Below are 18,866 nucleotides of genomic sequence, written 5' to 3'. Positions count from 1 at the left end.
TACACGTTTGAGTTCAGTCTTTCCACATAGTTTTGCAGAGTTTTCAGTCCAAATACTTTTAAACATTGAGTATGTTAACATGGAAACCAATAATCAGATTTGAATGCAATTAAGACAATACCAATTAAGAGTCTACTATATAAACAGTGATTTTTGATTAATCTAAGGTAATATTCGAACTAAACAGAAATGGAATTAAGACATGTAGAGTATGCTAATTTTAATGGCATTATTGAAGTGCAGTACAGACATGTAAACACTGCAATCAAACTATTACTGTCATGTAGGACTTTTCGCCAAGTTTTCCGACAGGATATTTCATACACACACGGCTGTTTGACACTATTCTCTGCCCTTCCCATGGCAGTGAAGGACCACAGACACCTGCATCGCAAAACGTGGACTTTTTTCCCATACGGTATCAAATTCCATTAAAACTCCACTCTTCCAGCAGTTCATACTCACATCCAATATCTCGTTTGCTGCGGGGGGATGCATGAAATGTTCCTGAATGAAAATAAAAGTGCCAAACTGCAGTTAAAGTCGACAATTTAAAAATTAAACACCGGAAATTACATGAAACTCCGGAGGAAATGTGGATAGCGTGGTGAGCAATGACGTTAATCGACCTATGTGCTACAACATGTAAAATGGGATCATGAACAGAACATTCAAAAAGCAACTCATATGAACACCTTAATCATATTATTGTCTTATTCAGATTAAGGCAAATAATTGGATTACTGTTTCCATGTAAACGTAGTCAATGAAACACACAGCATGTAAAGATACAGATCTTTACACTATAGACACTGAACTAAAGAGCAATTCCATCTGCAGTTTTGTAGATTCTCCACATTATCCTGTTCTCTCATGCATTTGTCTTTTGTCTTGATGGAGGGTCTTGAATGAGTCAGCGATGTTGTAAATATGCAATATTTTAGGAATTTGGAATGAAAAACTGCTGGTTAAATAGGCTTTGTCACATTATTAAGAAATTTTCTCGCAGATACCAGATGAGCACCAATAACTGGGAGGAATCTAAAAGGGTTTTCTAATTTTGATCAGTGTTCATTTTCAATGATCTCATTTAAGATTGTTTAACTGTGCTTCATCATATAACTCGTTAAGTATGCATAAAACTGCTTGTTTACGGCTGCTAGAACTTCAAATAGGACTAAGCAGTGACCCCATAACTCAGGAAACTGTAGGTTGTTTTCTCGTTTTCATCAGTGCATTTAAATTCACATTTTTACAACTAGAACAACTGCTACATTTGCACATGTTTATATTATCTGGTAGGGCTGCACGATATGGGAAAAATCTGATATTTTGTTTATATATTGCAATATGAATACAATTTCACCAGATGGCCTGAACAGCTCTATTTGTGAAAACAAACCAAAAAATCCTTAATTTAGATTGCATGGGTTGATTTTGTAAGGGTGTGAATTGGAGCTGCACAATTCTGGCTAAAATGAGAATCATGATTTTTTTGCTTAAAATGAAGATCATGATTTTCTCTCGATTCTGTATTGTAAAATTAAGGTTAATATGAGTAGGCTATTATTATTGTTATTTCTCAAACATATGGTAAATGCTAAATTTTGTATAGACTTGGAAAGGTGGACTTGAACAGACTTTAAATATGTCCTGTTTGCTAATTCACAGTAAAGCGATGGCAATAGAATACTCATAATTCTAAAGTTTAATTTTTTTGTTTGAGACATATGCTTGTCATTTGTTTTGTTTTGTTTTGTTTTCCTCACCACTGGCTTGCTCGGATCAGGACTTGTGGAGCTGTGCTTCGGTGGAGTTGCACTTAAGTGTTTGAACTATTAGCAGTAAAATTTTAACTACACTGAACTGAACTAAACTTCAACTCTGAAATCTGGACTTTACTAGAACTATGTTAAGCTGCTTTCACACAATCTACATTGTAAAAAGGGCTACATAAACATGAATTGAATGAATTTTTTACACTGGTAAAATGAGACATTCAGATTTCTTCTTGCATTATATTTAACATTATATAGGCTAGAGTAGTTATACAGACACTGTTAAATATTTATTCTCACACACAACACTTTGCGTTCGCTATTAAAGAAAAAAACCATATCAAATGCTTGTCATAATCATAACTTTAAAATGAGAAATGATCATTTAAATGATGTGCATGCTTTTGGTTTCACTTTCACTGCCGAGTGCGCTGCTGTCATGGCTGCAACAAACTGAACGTTATTTACAACTTTATTACCTGTTATTCACAGCTTATGCAGGTTCTGTTCACTAAAGTAGACATCATTGGCGTTCACCCGCACATCATCTTGTTATTAAACAGACAGCTCGCTGTCAGCTCACGTGTTAATTTACGGCCATGACTACTTTATTACATTAAGACAAAAATGACATTTTAGGCTGCATTATGCGTTATAAATATAGTATGTGACACTTTAAACGCCATTTTGAGGTTGCTGTGAAGACTTGTGCGACTGCCCTCACGCTTCTCTCCAGACCTTAAAAATATAATTGGCTGAATCGCAGAAAAGCTGAATTAAGATCGCGTGTAGGGTCGAATCGAGATTGCGATTTTTTAATTTTTTATTTAATCGTGCAGCCCTAATGTGAATCATGTACAAAATTGCAAAAATAATAAATTAAATTGCAAGAATACATACAATAGAGCAAAAACAAACAGTTATTTATGGTTTTCCGGTGAGTCAAACAGTATTCAGATACAGAAATTTCTTAATGTAATGTCAAATAACACTGTACAGACTTCATTGTATTAATGAATCAGTACAATTTCTCCTCATTCGTTACAAAAGCTTTACATTATTGTTCTGTAAAATGCTTTACACTTTCTTGAAATGCCTTTAAAACACATGCAAATGATAAAGTTACAATCTGTTGTGCTTATTAGTTGCAATGTCTCCACAAATCTCATGTATTCTCGACTGTAATATGCAACTTAACATTGCATATCCTGCGATGTGACTATTGCGGACACACACATTGCGATATCGATGCATAAATGATATATTGTGCAGCCCTATTATCTGGCATGCTTTCAGCTATTCTGTTTGCTAGAGTGGCCTTTCTAGCTCAGCCAATGGTGTGAGTTAGTTCATGCCACCTTAAAAGCTCTTTTTTGTCATTTATAGCTAATCTTTAACATCCATGGAGAATGTTTCCAACACATTACACATACTTTATAGTGGAAAAATTGCACTTTAGATTAAATGTTCTTCACACTAAGAACTGCAGGGACTTTTTACAGTAGCCAAAGGTGTGAGTTTCTTCATGCCACCTTAAAGGCTCTTTTTTCATTCATGGCTAATCTTTAACACCCATAGAAAATGTTTTAAGATAATAACATGTACTTTATAGTGGAAAATGGCTGTTTAGATTAAATATTATTCACACTAAGACAATTGGTCCAAGACAAGAGGTCTTAGCACTGCTTTTTAAGACTAGGGGCCCTTTCATACACCCGGCGCAAAAAAGGTGTAAGATGTGTTGGATGCAATTTGTTGCTATTTTCAGACCAGCGCAACCCTGCACATATAATGTTGTATATAGTAATATACCTGTACATACACTTGTCAATTTGTATATTTGCATTCACTATTTACTTGTATTTTTTTAAATATATTTACTATCTGTTTTTTGTCCTGTCTCTGTAATTCTGTTGCACTGTAGAAGCTCTGTAACGAAAACAAATTCCTCGTATGTGTGAACATGCCTGGCAATAAAGCTCTTTCTGATTCTGATTTCTAATTTTCACGTTTTGCGCCACATTGTTTAAATAGCAAATCCATTTGCACAACTTTGTGGACTCATGGGCATGCTGGTCTATAAAGGAGGTGTGTTAAAGCGCATTGTTGGTACATTGCTATTTTGAGGAGCTGAAATAGACTGCGCCATTGACCAACTAAAAGCTGAGTCCAGCGCAGAGGTATTAGTTATGTGCCTATGCAGGTCCAAATGGATACACATTGCTTAATACACACAGGATGTGCAGCAACACACAAATATCTTTACATATAAAAAAAAATAAAGGATTAAAATGTTACAAAAATTATGATTTTCTGCATAAATATAAAAACCACTGCCTCCATGCCTTCCTCACCTCTGGGTTTTTTTTCAGTTTATTCATGACAATTTGCATTTTTATAATGTTATTATTATTAGCAGTATTATTTATTATATCCATATTTATATTAGTTTTAATAAAAACTAATTTAGATTTGTCCACCTCTTGGGTTTAAGAGAGGTATGCTTCACTATATGGAACATAAGACTAGGACGTGTGTTTGGATATAACTCAGTTTTTTGAACACACGTCGTTGTTATTGTTCATTTATTCGTTTGCTGGAAATTAGAACTGAATTTAGAAATAGTTTTGAAACAAATCTTTGTGCTTAACAAACAAAATTAAATATGTAGGCTAATGGATGTCTTTCCTTACTCCACGAAAGACTAAAAGTAAAAGTAAAGAGCTCGAATAGAAGAGGCTCATTCTTTATCCTCGTGATGCAGATGGTCAGTTTAACTGTTTTCTTGCAAGTAAAGTGTTCAGTTTTTCCACTTACAAAGTCCACCATGTAAATAGAAAATGCACCATGGCGACTCTTGATGAGATGCTTAAAAACACCTAGAATTCATTAAGAGAATAAACACAACTCTGTTAGACCATGCACCAGGACGCAGAGCGTATTTTCCAGTCCTTAAAATAGCAAAAGTGGATTCGCATATATCCTTAATGCTTTTGCGCCATGCACTTTAGACTTTGCACCTAGATCATTAATATCAAGCCCAATATGTCTACAAAAATATCCTGATTCAGTAGAGAAGAGATTTATTTATTATTCAAAATCCTGAAGCAAACTTTTTTTGTCCAGCTTATTTTAAGCCTAAACTTTCAGCGTGCATTTAGAGCAATTTTGGACCATCCTTATTTTTTCTCTCTCTATTTTTTTTTTAATCTGAATATGAAAAAAAAAAATTATGAAAACAACAAAATTTGAAGTCACCTCAGCTTCTGTTACTCTTATTAGCATATAAACTGAAAAGAGCCAAATTACCTTTAACAGACGACCGAACCATGGTGTCTTGTAATGGATTATCACTATGCACGTTCACAAATAAATGTTATTCATGAACTAGCAGCTGGAAAGGGAGTCTCATCTGCACCTGATAAAAACAGGGAAAAATGAATGGATGAGAGAGAGAGAGAGAGAGAGAGAGAGAGAGAGAGATGCAGCACTGTTTAATGAATGGAAACGTCAATCGAAAATGCCTGTCACTGTGCTCACAAGTGTCCAATCGACCCCTTTCTGTCTTTTAATTGTCCTGAAGTGGACACCACTCATTAGGATCCTACAGTAGCTCTGCTTTAATGAATGGCTGTAACAGTCATGAATATCACTGAATAATGCCAGAATTGTTGCTGGCAATAATACCATCAACAACCTGCGGAGGATCATTAAGCGCAGAATCAGAAGAGGTCATTTTCATTTTTCTCTATACTCACAATAGAAATAAAAAGCTTTGCTCATCCAAACTGGATCTTCTACTACTCATAATCTGGCAGACTGCCTTGGAGAACAGCAGAAGGTTGTTGACTCAAAAATACATTTACAGTCATTACTCGGCCAATTAAATGAGAAACTGTATGACTGTGGGATTTTTACCCTCTTCTTCCTCTTAGATTTAAAAACAGACAGCCTTTTTTCTTTCACTGCATGATCAAACATTTGATAGACTGAGTTTTTAAAGGATCTCTGCTTTCACAACTGGTATGTTTATTTCAATGGTAGGAGAGGCCTTCGCTGAGGCCAGCTGAGGCCAGCTTCCAGCCTCCGCCACTGAGACTGCAGCTCTGCACAAGACGTTTGGCCAGCGGAGAAATTAAAATGGTCGTGCCCAACTGAGCCTGGTTTCTCTCAAGGTTTTTTTTCTTCACTTCCGCCTTTAGTGAAGTTTTTTTTCCCTCTCCGCTGTCGCCACTGGCTTGCATGGTTCAGGATCTGTAGAGCTGCGCATCGTTGGATTTGCTCTTCAATATTTGAACTCTCAGTAGTGATTATTAAACCACACTGAACTGAGCTAAACTGAACTGAACTTAAACACTACAAACTTAACTACACTGTTCCTATTTACTGTGACCTTTTATGTGAAGCTGCTTTGACACAATCTACATTGTATAAGCGCTATACAAATAAAGGTGAATTGAATTGAATTGAATTGAATTGAGATGAAATGCAGTTGCTATGGAAGCCAATGGTCAATGGAAGCAAATGGTCAGATTTGGTTGAAGATTACCAAAACAAACAATTTTTTTTTCAGAGTGGATTAACTATTCACATTAAGAATAATGTCATTATGAGCAATATTATTAATATAAACACATTTACGAGGCATAAATAAATATTGCTGATGCAGAAAATGTATGAGAGCAACTTAAAGGAAATATTATAACATTGCAAATCAATCAACTGATTTTAATTATGTGGGTCTTTTTAGAAGTGTAATACAAAGAAAAAGATCATGTCCTTCATGTTGTCCAAACATAAATTAATTAAGTTAACTTAATCATTTTTACAAATTTAAGTATATTGAACATAAAACAATTAAGTTGTCCCCAAAAAACTTTGTGTTGTTTCAATTCTTTTTAAATAAATAGTTTCAACAAGCAGCAAAAGTCATTTTTGAGTGAATTTTGACTCAAATGCTTTGTGTTAAAGGCTTTAATTAATTTGGAGCAAAAAATAAGATTATTGGGGACTCCCTTTCTGAGGAATACATGAGGGTATATGAGAAAATATCAGTTCTTAATTTGAGCCGGATCCTGTTATGAAAATGTCCGATATTGGTGTTTTGCTTTCCGGTATTTACTCTAATTGACTCGGCATTAACTTGTGCATGGTGAATACCTGCTTATGTGTGTGTGCGCGTGTGTCTGTCTAGATGATCTAGATGATTATCATTGAATCATTGTAAACATACTGATTATTAGCTTTCATTACTATTTTATCCTAAAATATTGACTGTTAAATGTACAGTGTATTCTGATCTATTATTTTTATTGCTATAAACGAATAATATGACATATGAATGATATGATTTATTGAATAATAATATCATATATTGGATAATATGATATATTATTTATATTTTTTGTTTAATTATTATACGTATATATCTTTTTACCACTACTACTGTGTTTTTATTACATATATTCTTTTATTTTTATGTATACTTTATAAATGCTTTGGCAATAGAGAGAGAGGATGAGTGGATGAGTGCAAGTGAAGGATGCAGTTACCATGCCCAAGTTAAAGCAGAAGTGACGTTTAACTATTAGCCACAACAATATTTTCAACCAATCAGCTTTCTTACATTTACAATCACTCTCATTGGTTGGTGATTGTTTTGCACGCAGTGAGCAGTGACCTACCTAAATAAAATTTGTATTTTCAAAATGCCAAAAAGGCAGTCAAGCATATTTTCTTTTTCTTTACCACGAGTAAATCTGATAATGAGCCTGATCAAGAAGCAAAGCAAGTCAAGTCAGCCAGAAAACATGATGGAAGAGGTAACTGTGGGTTCATCTTGAAGATTAGACTGAGTGAGTCATTTAATTTTTTTTTTACTTGGCACAAGTGAACTGAATAGTGATGTTTCATAAGATTCACGTTTGTAGCTACACGTTTGTTTGATGTTATCCATGGTTGCCCCATAAACTTATATAGCACAAAATAATTATAAATCATTCCAAAATCTGAAGCTTTTTGCAACTTAATCGTTTAATTATATCAAGTTCCGGGAAAACTGAAATTGTCTGGTGGACATTGATCACGGTAATTTTGATATCCTGGATTTTTTCCGGAAATTATTCTTTACAAATTAAGTACCACAAAATATCCCTCAAATAAACGCACACCTACGATCTGCTATGGGTCAATCACGTCAAAAGTTTCCACCATGCATCTTAATCTCTACACCTCATTTCATTTGTAATATTAACTATTCAAACCAAGTATTTGTAGTTGATGTTAGTGTAAATAGCCTCACTAAGTGTAGTTAAACGCTCATTATGTTTTTTGGTCTGAAGAACCAAAAGTACCAAGAGAATAAAACTACAAGTGGGAACTCATCCTGAATATCCAAATCAAACCATTTCCTTCAAAAATATATATTTATATCAGCAGTAACCTCACGCTCTGACTGAAAATACTTTCATCCACTCACCTCCATGTCCTTCAAAACTTTTCTTCTTCTACAGAACAGATATTTTGAAGGATGATTCAACTGTTTGTTCCATAGAATGCAAATTACGCTTCTTTTGTGTTCTGCAAAAGGTCAGACGGGTTTCCGAATGACATGAGAGTGAGTAAACAATGACGGATTTTCATTCTTGTCTAAACTACATGCTTTTCAAGGTTGTTTGGGGGAATTTTACTTAATTGCACTTTAAAGAATCTCAACATTCATATTAATTGCATTAATTACCCAGTGCTGTTGCTGGAACAAAAACATGAGACATTTAATTTGTTAGTGTCCATTCATTTTCCTTCAGCTTAGTCCCTTTATTCATCAGGGGTCGCCACAGTGGAATGAACCGCCAATTTATCCAGCATAGAGCTGTGCGATTTAGCTTCAGCTCAATAACCTGTATTGTAGCTTCTTACTGCTAAATGCAGTAAGTGTTAGTTAAAAAAATTAACTGAAAAGATTTTAACTTGCCTAAACATTTATTCAAATTTGTTTTTAAATATTCAGAAATAAAACACAAATTTTTCTCAAGACAAAACAGTAAACACAAATAAATGACCTTACCTTTCACTAACAAGTTGAACTCAAATTAGGGAGATAGTGTAGCTTATTATACAAACAAAAAAATAATAATCATACAAATACAGAACACTCAGCAAACTAACATGGCTGAAACAACTCTAAAATTGTACATCGCTGCTGCTAGCTACTAAATGGAGTGCCACTGGAAATACTTTCAGTTGACTTTTTAGCAAGACACTCCTCATATAGCCACCTGTGGAGCTTTTTTAGGTGCTGGTTGTTGTATTTCCTGGTGCTGGGGCAACAATTCTTATAAATTACCTGTTTTTGTGTCTGTGACTTTGAAATCAAAATATTCTCATATTACCGATATTCAATGATATTAATTTGTCTTTTAATGCTTCTGAAGCAGCAAATGCAATCATCACTTCTTGTCCTGTTTGTTTTTTTATTGCGGGCGTTACGTACAGTTCAATTGTGCAATTTTGATTGGGCAGAATGAAAGTGTGCTCACTCAATTGGCTATTATATATATATATATATATATATATATATATATATATATATATATATATATATATATATATATATATATATATATATATATATATATATATATATATTTCGTATTGCAGCCTTTAGCGATTAACTAATTGCAATGTTTTAAATTGCATTTGCGATTCGATTTAGATTAATCACACAGCCCTAATCCAGCATATGATTTACACAACAGATGCCCTTCCAGCTGCAACTGGGAAACAACCATACACATTCACACACTCAAACACTATAAAACCCAACAGGCAACTTTATCAAATTAAATGAGTGTAGTTAACTCAAAATTTATTAAAAGTTAATTGTACTCATTTGAAAACAGTTTTGAACTCAGTGTTGAAGGTAATGAGTTAATTAAATACCTCATTACTTCAACTTAAATGGAGTAAGTTCACAGTACTCATATAGATTTTTATATTTTTGTTGCAATCGGTTTGTTTAAACGGTTTGAGTTACCTTAACTTACCGGGGTTTACAGTACTCAGTTGGTTTGAGTTCTCTTAATTTATTGGGTTTTACAGTACTCAAATTGTTTTGTTTACTCAAATGGATTAAGTCCACAGTACTCATTAGGATCAGTTTTTGAACTTGCAGTTTTTGTTGCAATCGGTTTCCTCAAACGGTTTGAGTTACCTTAACTTTTTGGGTTTTACAGAGTACACTACTGAAAATTTAGTTGATCCAATTCACCTATAGCACATGTCTCTAGACTGTGGTGGACACCGGAGCACCCAGGGAAAACCCATACGAACACGGGGAGAACATGCAAATTCCACACAGAAACATGAATTGGTCCAGCTGGGACTCGACCAGCAACCTTCTTGCTGTAAGGCGACAGTGCTAACCACTGAGCCATCGTCGCCATTTGTTAGTGTTCTAACTTCTTAATCTAAATCCACTCCTTAATGTAAATCAAAACAAAAAGCAGCTTTACACTACAATACAATGCACTGCATACATTAAAAATGTTGTTTGTCACAGCTCTTTGTCTCTGCAAGGTATTCGTAAAAGTCAAAAAACAACTTTTTGACTCATTGCTACCTCTTTGAAGGCTTCAAAACCTCCTTTCATAGGATAAAGAGAGCTGTAGTTCAACAGCACAGAAAGCCTTAAGATGACAATACCGAAACCCGTTTTTAAATGTGCACTGTGGGAAACTCTGTATGAATGCTGTGTTCATCAAACAAAGGCAAAATATTTCTAAAAATCCTGACAATTCCTTCTACATCTAATTAACTTCAACCAATAAAGGCTATGCTTCAGGAAAGTGCATCCTCTGCTTTTGCAAAAGGCAAGACTTTAATCGTTTAAAAAGACATACAAGGAGTTGCAATGTAACTCGCTTATTTGCCACAGAACAAAAAGCCAAAGAGTTTGTTTTTTTGTCTGTCCCTGTTCTCAGAACAAGACTTCACTCCCACGAGCCTTTATTAAAACAGAAGTGCCTTTGGTAGCATCTCTAGCACTCGATCTATGAATCTCGTACATCTGCTAAAGGTAGAAAAAGCAGAGTCAATTTCAACCACCATCTGTCTCACTCTGAGGGCATGAAGTCTCGGCGCCATTCAGTCTTCTGGTCACAAATCAATTGAAAAAAAAAAAAAAAGAGGTTACAATCTAAATGAGAAAGTTTGTGGTAGCCACAATTACAAACAATCCATTTAGAAAAAGAAAGTTATCAGATCCGGACAAAGCAAGGAATTTTGTAATAAGCTTTTGTTTATCGTCATTAGAAATCAGCTGTCATGTTGAAAGCTTGTAGATATCCAGTTTAAATGACGTTTTTTGCATATATTTTGATATCAACAGGAGCTTAGTACATTGGTATTCAAGGTCAAAACTGGAGCATCACCGACGTTCCTCAGGATCCTCAGAGTCCAAACACATGGGCTATAGGTGAATTGAATAAACTAAATTGTCCGTAGTGCATGAGTGTGTGTGATTGAGTTTGTATGGGTGTTTCACAGTACTGGGTTGCGGCTGGAAGGGGCATCCTCTGTGTAAAACATATGCTGGAATAGTTGGCGGTTCATTCCGAAGTGACGACCTCTGAAATGGAGACTAAACCAAAGGAAAATGAATGAAAGAGTGAAATTTAGTCCACCCCTAAAATTCATCTTTCAATTTGATAGTATTTTTGGACTATTGTTAGACATCAATCAAATTTAACTGACAGCCAAAAATTAACCTTGTTTTAGCCAAGATATCTATGTTTAGAGTTGTCTATTGGACAATATTTTAAAACAAAAATACTCAGTGGGTTAAAGGTAGGCTAAAAGTCTGTTAAATAAGAAATCTGATGTTTCATGAATGACGTTCACTTTCTAATTGATATTTGTATTAGGAAACCCAATATCATCATCATTAACTGTGTATCTGGAGCTCAGCAAAAGCTCCAGACTTCCCTCTACTCAAACAGACCATCAAGCTCCCCCAGAAGATCCCAAGGCATTCCCAGGCAAAGGGACAAGTCCCTCCAGCATGTCCCGGGTCTTCCCCGGGGCCTTCTGCTGGCAGGACAAGCACGGAACAACTCTCCAGGTAGGCATCCAAAACAGACGCCTGAGCCACCTTAACTTTCTTCTCTTGATGTGGAGGAGCAGTGGCTCTACTTCGAGCATAATACATCGTAAAATCATCATCGCATTATCGCATATCATTATCGCAATAATAGCATTTCCATTTTGCAGGGAAGTGCAATAAATATAATTCAAGAGTTCACACTTAACTGATGATTGATAATAAAGCTTTTTGAAATGCTGTCCCAGGAGAGAGCCCTGAGCTTATAAGATTCTCGAGCCCTAGGCTCCCCCCCGTTAGCAGAGTGAGAGGGGAGTTTGAGCTCAGGTAGATCTTGATGAACTCCCCCAACTTGTTAATGGCTAATGACAGATTATAGGGATAGATACTGCTTACTAAGAGCTCGTCTATAGTGCTAGTTTGGTATGGTCAAATTACTTACAGTATATCATGTTCTTGGACTGTGGAAGGAAACCAGGGAACCCGGAGGAAACTCATGCGAGCACGGAAAGAACATGTAAGGAGTTCAGTAAGGACTTTTAACCAGTCACTAGACCACCGTGTTGCCCAATTTAGAAAAAGGAGGGAGGAGTACAGGTGGGAGGGAGGATTCTTCAAGATGAGAAACTCAGAGTAAAGCTGCGGTCACACTAGACTTTTCTCCCCATTGACTTCCATTCATATGCACGCGAACGCATCAGACTGGAAACGCAAGTTCGTGCATCAAGTTTCGCAGTTCGCTGCATTGCAAAGTTAAAGCTTGGTGAACTCTGACCTGCAAAATCACATCACTTCACTGCGTGAGACCAATCGTGGATCAAAACATGACCTCTCTGAACAGAAATTTTAAATATGCACCACACACGCTTTTAAAATGTCTAATTATCTAGTTTAATCCCGCCCCTTTTCGCAACGCCGTACTACAGAATTTCGCAATCTCAAACTTGAGTGTGGCTGCAGCTTTTCAAATCGTCTTTTTGGTGAATCTTGTTTTAGCTAATGTGGGACCAGCCATAGTCAATCATAAGCACATGCTCCTCTCGAAACTCGTTTAATGTACCATGTTTTTGTGTGCTGCATGCATAGGTTGTTTATACAATTCTGACCAATAAGATGGGGCCTTTACTATCTTCATCCCCAGCTCTCCAGTAGGTGCTGTTAAGTAAATCTAGAGCTGAAAATAAAGACTAATGCTGGAAGACAAGAGAGGAAAATGACAATAGCCAATAAGAATCAGGTTTTTTAGTTAGTCGTAGTGTTTTAAAGTCTAAATGTTTGCACCTTCATATAGTTTTTTTAAATTTTATATAAATAGTTCAGAATAATATCGATTACCTGTTTATTTTAGTATGATCATACTACAAATAAAGTTTAACATTTTTAATTAAATAAAACGGCCTTTTGTAAGCTGAAAATATTGTTGCTGCAACACTAAACAACAATATTACATATTGTCTTTGTATCGCGCAGCCTTACTGCGAAAGAAAGCCAATTTCAGCCATTTGTATAGCTACGAGACGTCGTTCTTTTAGTCATCGCAACTCAAAACTCATGAACATAGATGACCACAGCCCACCAAATATGAAGTGGCATGTTTCAGTTTACTAGTAATGTACGTATATAGATGTACCATATCCTCTGCAGAATGCTACCCTTCTATAATCTAGACTATACCTCAATTTAATTTTCTTGTTTATTCTGATTCATATTTAAGAGTTAGTATGTTTACTTATATATAACATTTCTCATCAAACTGAGTGTTTTGAGTGTAGATTTTTCCCATGATATAGAACCATTTTGATTTAAATTCAAGCACTCATCAATCAATCAGGAGGTGAATCTTTGATTTAAAGCAGCCTAGTAGGGCTGGGTGATAAAATCAGCATCAGTTTTATAAACCGTACACCATTGTCGATATCGATAAAAAAAAAAAAAATGTTTGGTATGAAGTGCTATAGTTTTATTAAAATGTACATATAAAATTAGCATGTAAATGTCAGACAAAAAGACCCTTACATGGTTCCTTTAAGTTACTTTCATCTGGCAGACGATATACAGAGACCCTTTAGCAAAAAAGGCCAAGTACAAGGAGACATGTGTTCCCACTACCTTTGGTATTCCCACAGCCCACCCAATATATCAACCGAAAACATGCCAACACACTCTGTTGTGTGCAGTTAATAAAACACATTTTTATAAAAAAAAAAAATAGATAAGAATGCTTGGGGTGCTTGTTTATGCAGTAAAACAAAAGCAGTTCAAGCTGTAATTGAGTTATGTGTAACACAATAATTGAGTTATGTTTATCACAAAGAATTTATTTTACTAGTAAACTGAAACATGCCACTTAAAACTACATGAAAATCTGGAGCTAATGAAAACCCACAGCTAATTATTTTTCTGGGTTTTTACATCATCCAAGAACCACTATTCTAATAACTCAATTTTATTTGAAAACATATATATCTAAGAATTTGACCTAAAATAAAAATAGAAAATGAATAAATACATTTAAGGAAATAGCTTTAGTCTATAAAACACTACTATTTTATAGAACTGATGTTTGGTGGAAAATGTTATAACTTTTTTGACTGGAACTTGAAGATAAAAGTAATGAAACAATCTGCAACGGTAGTGAAGTATGTTTTGAGGTTTTTACTCCAATGGTTATACTTTAACTGAGTATGACAGTAACTAGAAAATACTTTAAAAACTCAGAAAAGCTTGCAAGTAAAAATGTTGACCATTATTAAAACACATTTAATACGCTGCCTCTAAAATCTCTCATCTTTAATATTTGACATATTATGCTAAGTGTTTAATTTACCTCACGTTTTTATGGCGATAATTGTTGCTATACACCACAACAAAACAAACTCATTTATTTTCAAAAGCTGAACAGTTATCTAGCCTTCTGTGAACTCATTAATCGTAATTGATTTCATAGATTAGTTAAAGTAAAAGTGAGAAAACCTTACCTTAGCAAACCGAAGCGGCTTGATGATGAAGTGACGACAGCTGGAAGAGTTCACGTGATTTCTCCAGTCAGGTGTCAGACATTAGAGCGGAGTATCGCGGTTGTTGCTAGATGGGATGTTTGCGGCCGGAAGTTAATGAGAATTATGTCTTTTGTTTATTAAATTTCCCATTTATTGTATTTTATTAACATCTACCCCACCCAAACCATAAACCCAACCGTCACAGTAACGTAAAAACAGTTGTTGTACCGAGTATTATTTATTATCTATTCAATTACCCAATAAAGTGTATTTTTTAACGTCTCCCTACTGAAAAATCCAGCTTAAACCAGCCTAGGCTGGTTGGCTGGTTTTAGCTGGTTGACCAGCCTGGTTTTAGAGGGGTTTTGGCCATTTCCAGGCTGGTTTCCAGCCATTTCCAGCCTGGTCGTAGCAGGTCAGGCTGGAAAATGACCAGCTAAAACCAGCTTGACCAGCCTAGCCAGGCTGGGAGCCCAGCCAAAACCAGCTATGTCCATCTTAAACCAGGCTGGTCAAGCTGGTTTTAGCTGGTCACTTTCCAGCATGACCAGCTAAAAATGTCTGGAAACCAGCCTGGAAATGGCCAAAACCCCTCTAAAACCAGGCTGGTCAACCAGCTAAAACCAGCCAACCACCCTAGGCTGGTTTAAGCTGGATTTTTTAACAGGGTACCCCCAGCCCAACTCTAAACCCAACCATCACAGTACTGTAAAAATATTAATTATTGTTATGTGGTGTCATAAAAAAATGCTACTATATTAATGTGCATATCTCGCAAAATGACGACGTAAAAGTAAACAGTTTTCCAACTTAGTGTCGTGATGTATGTGTTGGACCACATACAGTCCAAATATTAAAATCTAATAATGAAAGGAAATCATATCTGAGGTCATGTGCGATGTAGGCTACTGTGTATATTAAGCTTGAACGATAATGTTGCTAGAACAGAAGATAGAACTGCAGCCTGAAGTTAGCGATATTTTTTCTTTCACTTATTAAGCTACTCATTATATTGTGTTTTATTAACGCCCACACCCATACAATAATATAAAAATTGTAATTATTCTTGTACAGGGTCTTAAAAATTGCTATATTGATGTAGCATATGTCCAGTTCTCTGCCGAATATTTAAGCTACCCTTCTAAAATTTAGACTTTACCGAGTGTTTTATTATTTTTTTGTTTATTCTGATTTATATTTACGAATTAGTATGTTTAATTATTACTATAATTAATAATTAAACATACTATGACTATTAAAATTAAACATACTATGACTATATGACTATTCTCTTTTCAAAATAAAGTGCCCATCCACTAATTTCTATTTATTCCATAGAATAGACCATTACATGGTTCTGGCAGATGATGTAAAGACCAAAAAAAAAAGGCTAGGTACAAGACATGGAGTCCTACTACTGTTGTTTTTTAAAAATAGGATCTTAAACTAATTGTGTAATTGTATTTATGTTTAACTGTTGTGTGTGAGCCTCTGTCTAAAGACAATTTTCTAACCCCTGTGCAGATGGGATAGACAATAAAGTTAATTTAATTGAATTGAAGACAAAGGCACAACATTGTGTACTTAATGGCTTTGATAAAGGAAAACGACAATCAGGTGAAGCATTATGAATGACACAAAACACACACAGATAGACCAGTTTTGAAGTATTTTGAGAGTAGAGAGACCAACTTGTTTACATAATTTGTTCTGATGCGGAAAAGCTAGTTCATGCATTCATGGCCTCAAGACTGGATTATTGTAATGCTCTGTTAGCTGGATGCCTGACATCTTCAATAAACCAGTTAGTTGAGATAAGCAGCTTCTACGGTGTTCTCACCAGGTCAAGAAAAAAGTGATCATATCACCCCAATTTTATCTTCTCTTCTTCCCATATAGTAATCAAAAGCACAGAATGAAATTGTCACTTTAATCATGTTCGTCTTGCATGAATTACATCATTATAATCATGATTGAATTATCCCAGAACTGTACATTTCTGCAATAGGGACTTTGCATTATAAAGTCTAATAACCACATTACTCTTAAACAAACTTTCTTTTCTATAAATCTGCTTGAAATTATATGTGGCACGAAAAGCACCATACAGATAAATGTAAATTGAACTAAAAATGAATTTGTGGGCGCAGCGGGTAGCGCTTTCGCCTCACAGTAAGAAGGTCGCTGATTTGAGCCTCTGCTGGGTCAGTTGGCATTTCTGTGTGGAGTTTGCATGTTCTCCCCGCGTTCGAGTGGGTTCCCCCCCCCCAGTTATAAGACATGCGGTACAGGGGAATTGGGTAAGCTAAATTGTCTTTAGTGTATGTGTGTGAATGAGAGTGTATGGGTGTTTCCCTAGTGATGGGTTGCAGCTGGAAGGGCATCCGCTGCGTAAAACTTCCTGGATAAGTTGACAATTCATTCCACTGTGGCAAGCCCAGATTAATAAAGGGACTAAGTGGAAAAAGAAAATGAATGAATGGTTGAATGAATGAACGAATGAATGAATGAATGAATGAATTTGTAGTGGTCCATGGCAGAGCTAAAACTAAATTTCTCTGTGGTTTGGATACTGATTCTGATTGGTGGAATTTTCCAACACATGCTCATTGGGAAAATGTGCCCTGGTGTACATTTTTGAGAACCTAGAAATATGTGCTCACAGGTACATATGGCTGCATTTCATGTGTGAAACGAACCCTTTGGGGTGGTACCGTTGACTGCTTACCTCCGTATGGATGACTTTTCCAGTGTGACTTGTTACTCAGTATATCACCAGGAGTGGCATCAGACTTGGGAGGCAGAGCAGAACGGGGTTTGAATCCAGCGAAGAGCAGTTCCAGAAGGAGGGAAAATGAAACCCAAAAACAGCAGCCTGAGGTCACAGTAGTAGCATGTGATAGTGTTTTTGAAAACACTACAAGCTGGTTTCGGGAATATTTAGCAATATCAAACTAATATATTATGGATGACGACAAGCTGTCCGGCTTTTCTCTCGGATGTACATGAGAAGTACATTAATATTCATAGAAATGTACACAGCAGCCTCTGGTGGATTTTCGAGAAATGGCATGTATGAGACAACATGCCCCGGTAATGTCTTTGAAATTGTCAAAAATTTACACACCGCCATCTACAGTAGTAGACTTGTAAAAACAAAAACTGTAAGACAGTGTAGTCCAGGGAACATATATGTCGGTTCTCAAAAATGCAGTCCTGGGGTCTGTTCTTCGTATATGGATTGCTCTATTAGCTGGATTTGGTTATTGACGATTTGACACAATCCAGGATTGTTTCATTCTCAAACCTGCTTGGGAGCAAGCTTATTTCATATACAGCATTAGATCGGGTCATTTCAAGCAGGTAATACAGAAAGTATGTACTTAATGCTGATATTTTCTTACAGTAGTAAGCTATAGATTATATACACTGGGGTAAATAGTAAAATACTTTAAAAAAGAAGATCCCACACACACACACACACATATATATATATATATATAGAGAGAGAGAGAGAGAGAGAGAGCGAGAGCGAGAGCGAGAGAGAGAGAGAGAGAGAGAGAGAGAGAGAGAGAGAGAGAGAGGTTTTAAAATATATATAACTAAAACCTTTAATTTTAAATGAACAAAGTCAACAAAAGTAAATGTAAAAGTACAAAAACTTTTATTTATAAAGGAAAGGAATAATAATGCAGTCATGCACGTGTTGTGACAGCTAATATGCCGGTGATTTGATGCTTCGCAAAAGTTGCAAACACCTTTACCGATATCAAAATGCATTTTTGAGGCAAAATTAATTTAAACAGCCAGTTATTCCTTACGCAGATTAATAAACTTGAATAGGCCTAAGTTACTATCAAGAAAATTCGCTCTAAATGTAAAACCATATAAATTGCTATTTACTCTCGACACAAGCCCGCAGCCACCAACAAATGAGGAAAGTTATTGTGTATCGTATTTAACAAACTGTTTACTGCGAATATTATTTCA

The sequence above is a fragment of the Danio aesculapii genome, chromosome 10 (genome assembly GCF_903798145.1).
Source record: "Danio aesculapii chromosome 10, fDanAes4.1, whole genome shotgun sequence".
Classification (NCBI taxonomy): Eukaryota; Metazoa; Chordata; class Actinopteri; order Cypriniformes; family Danionidae; genus Danio; species Danio aesculapii.
Note: the sequence above shows the minus strand (reverse complement) of the source record.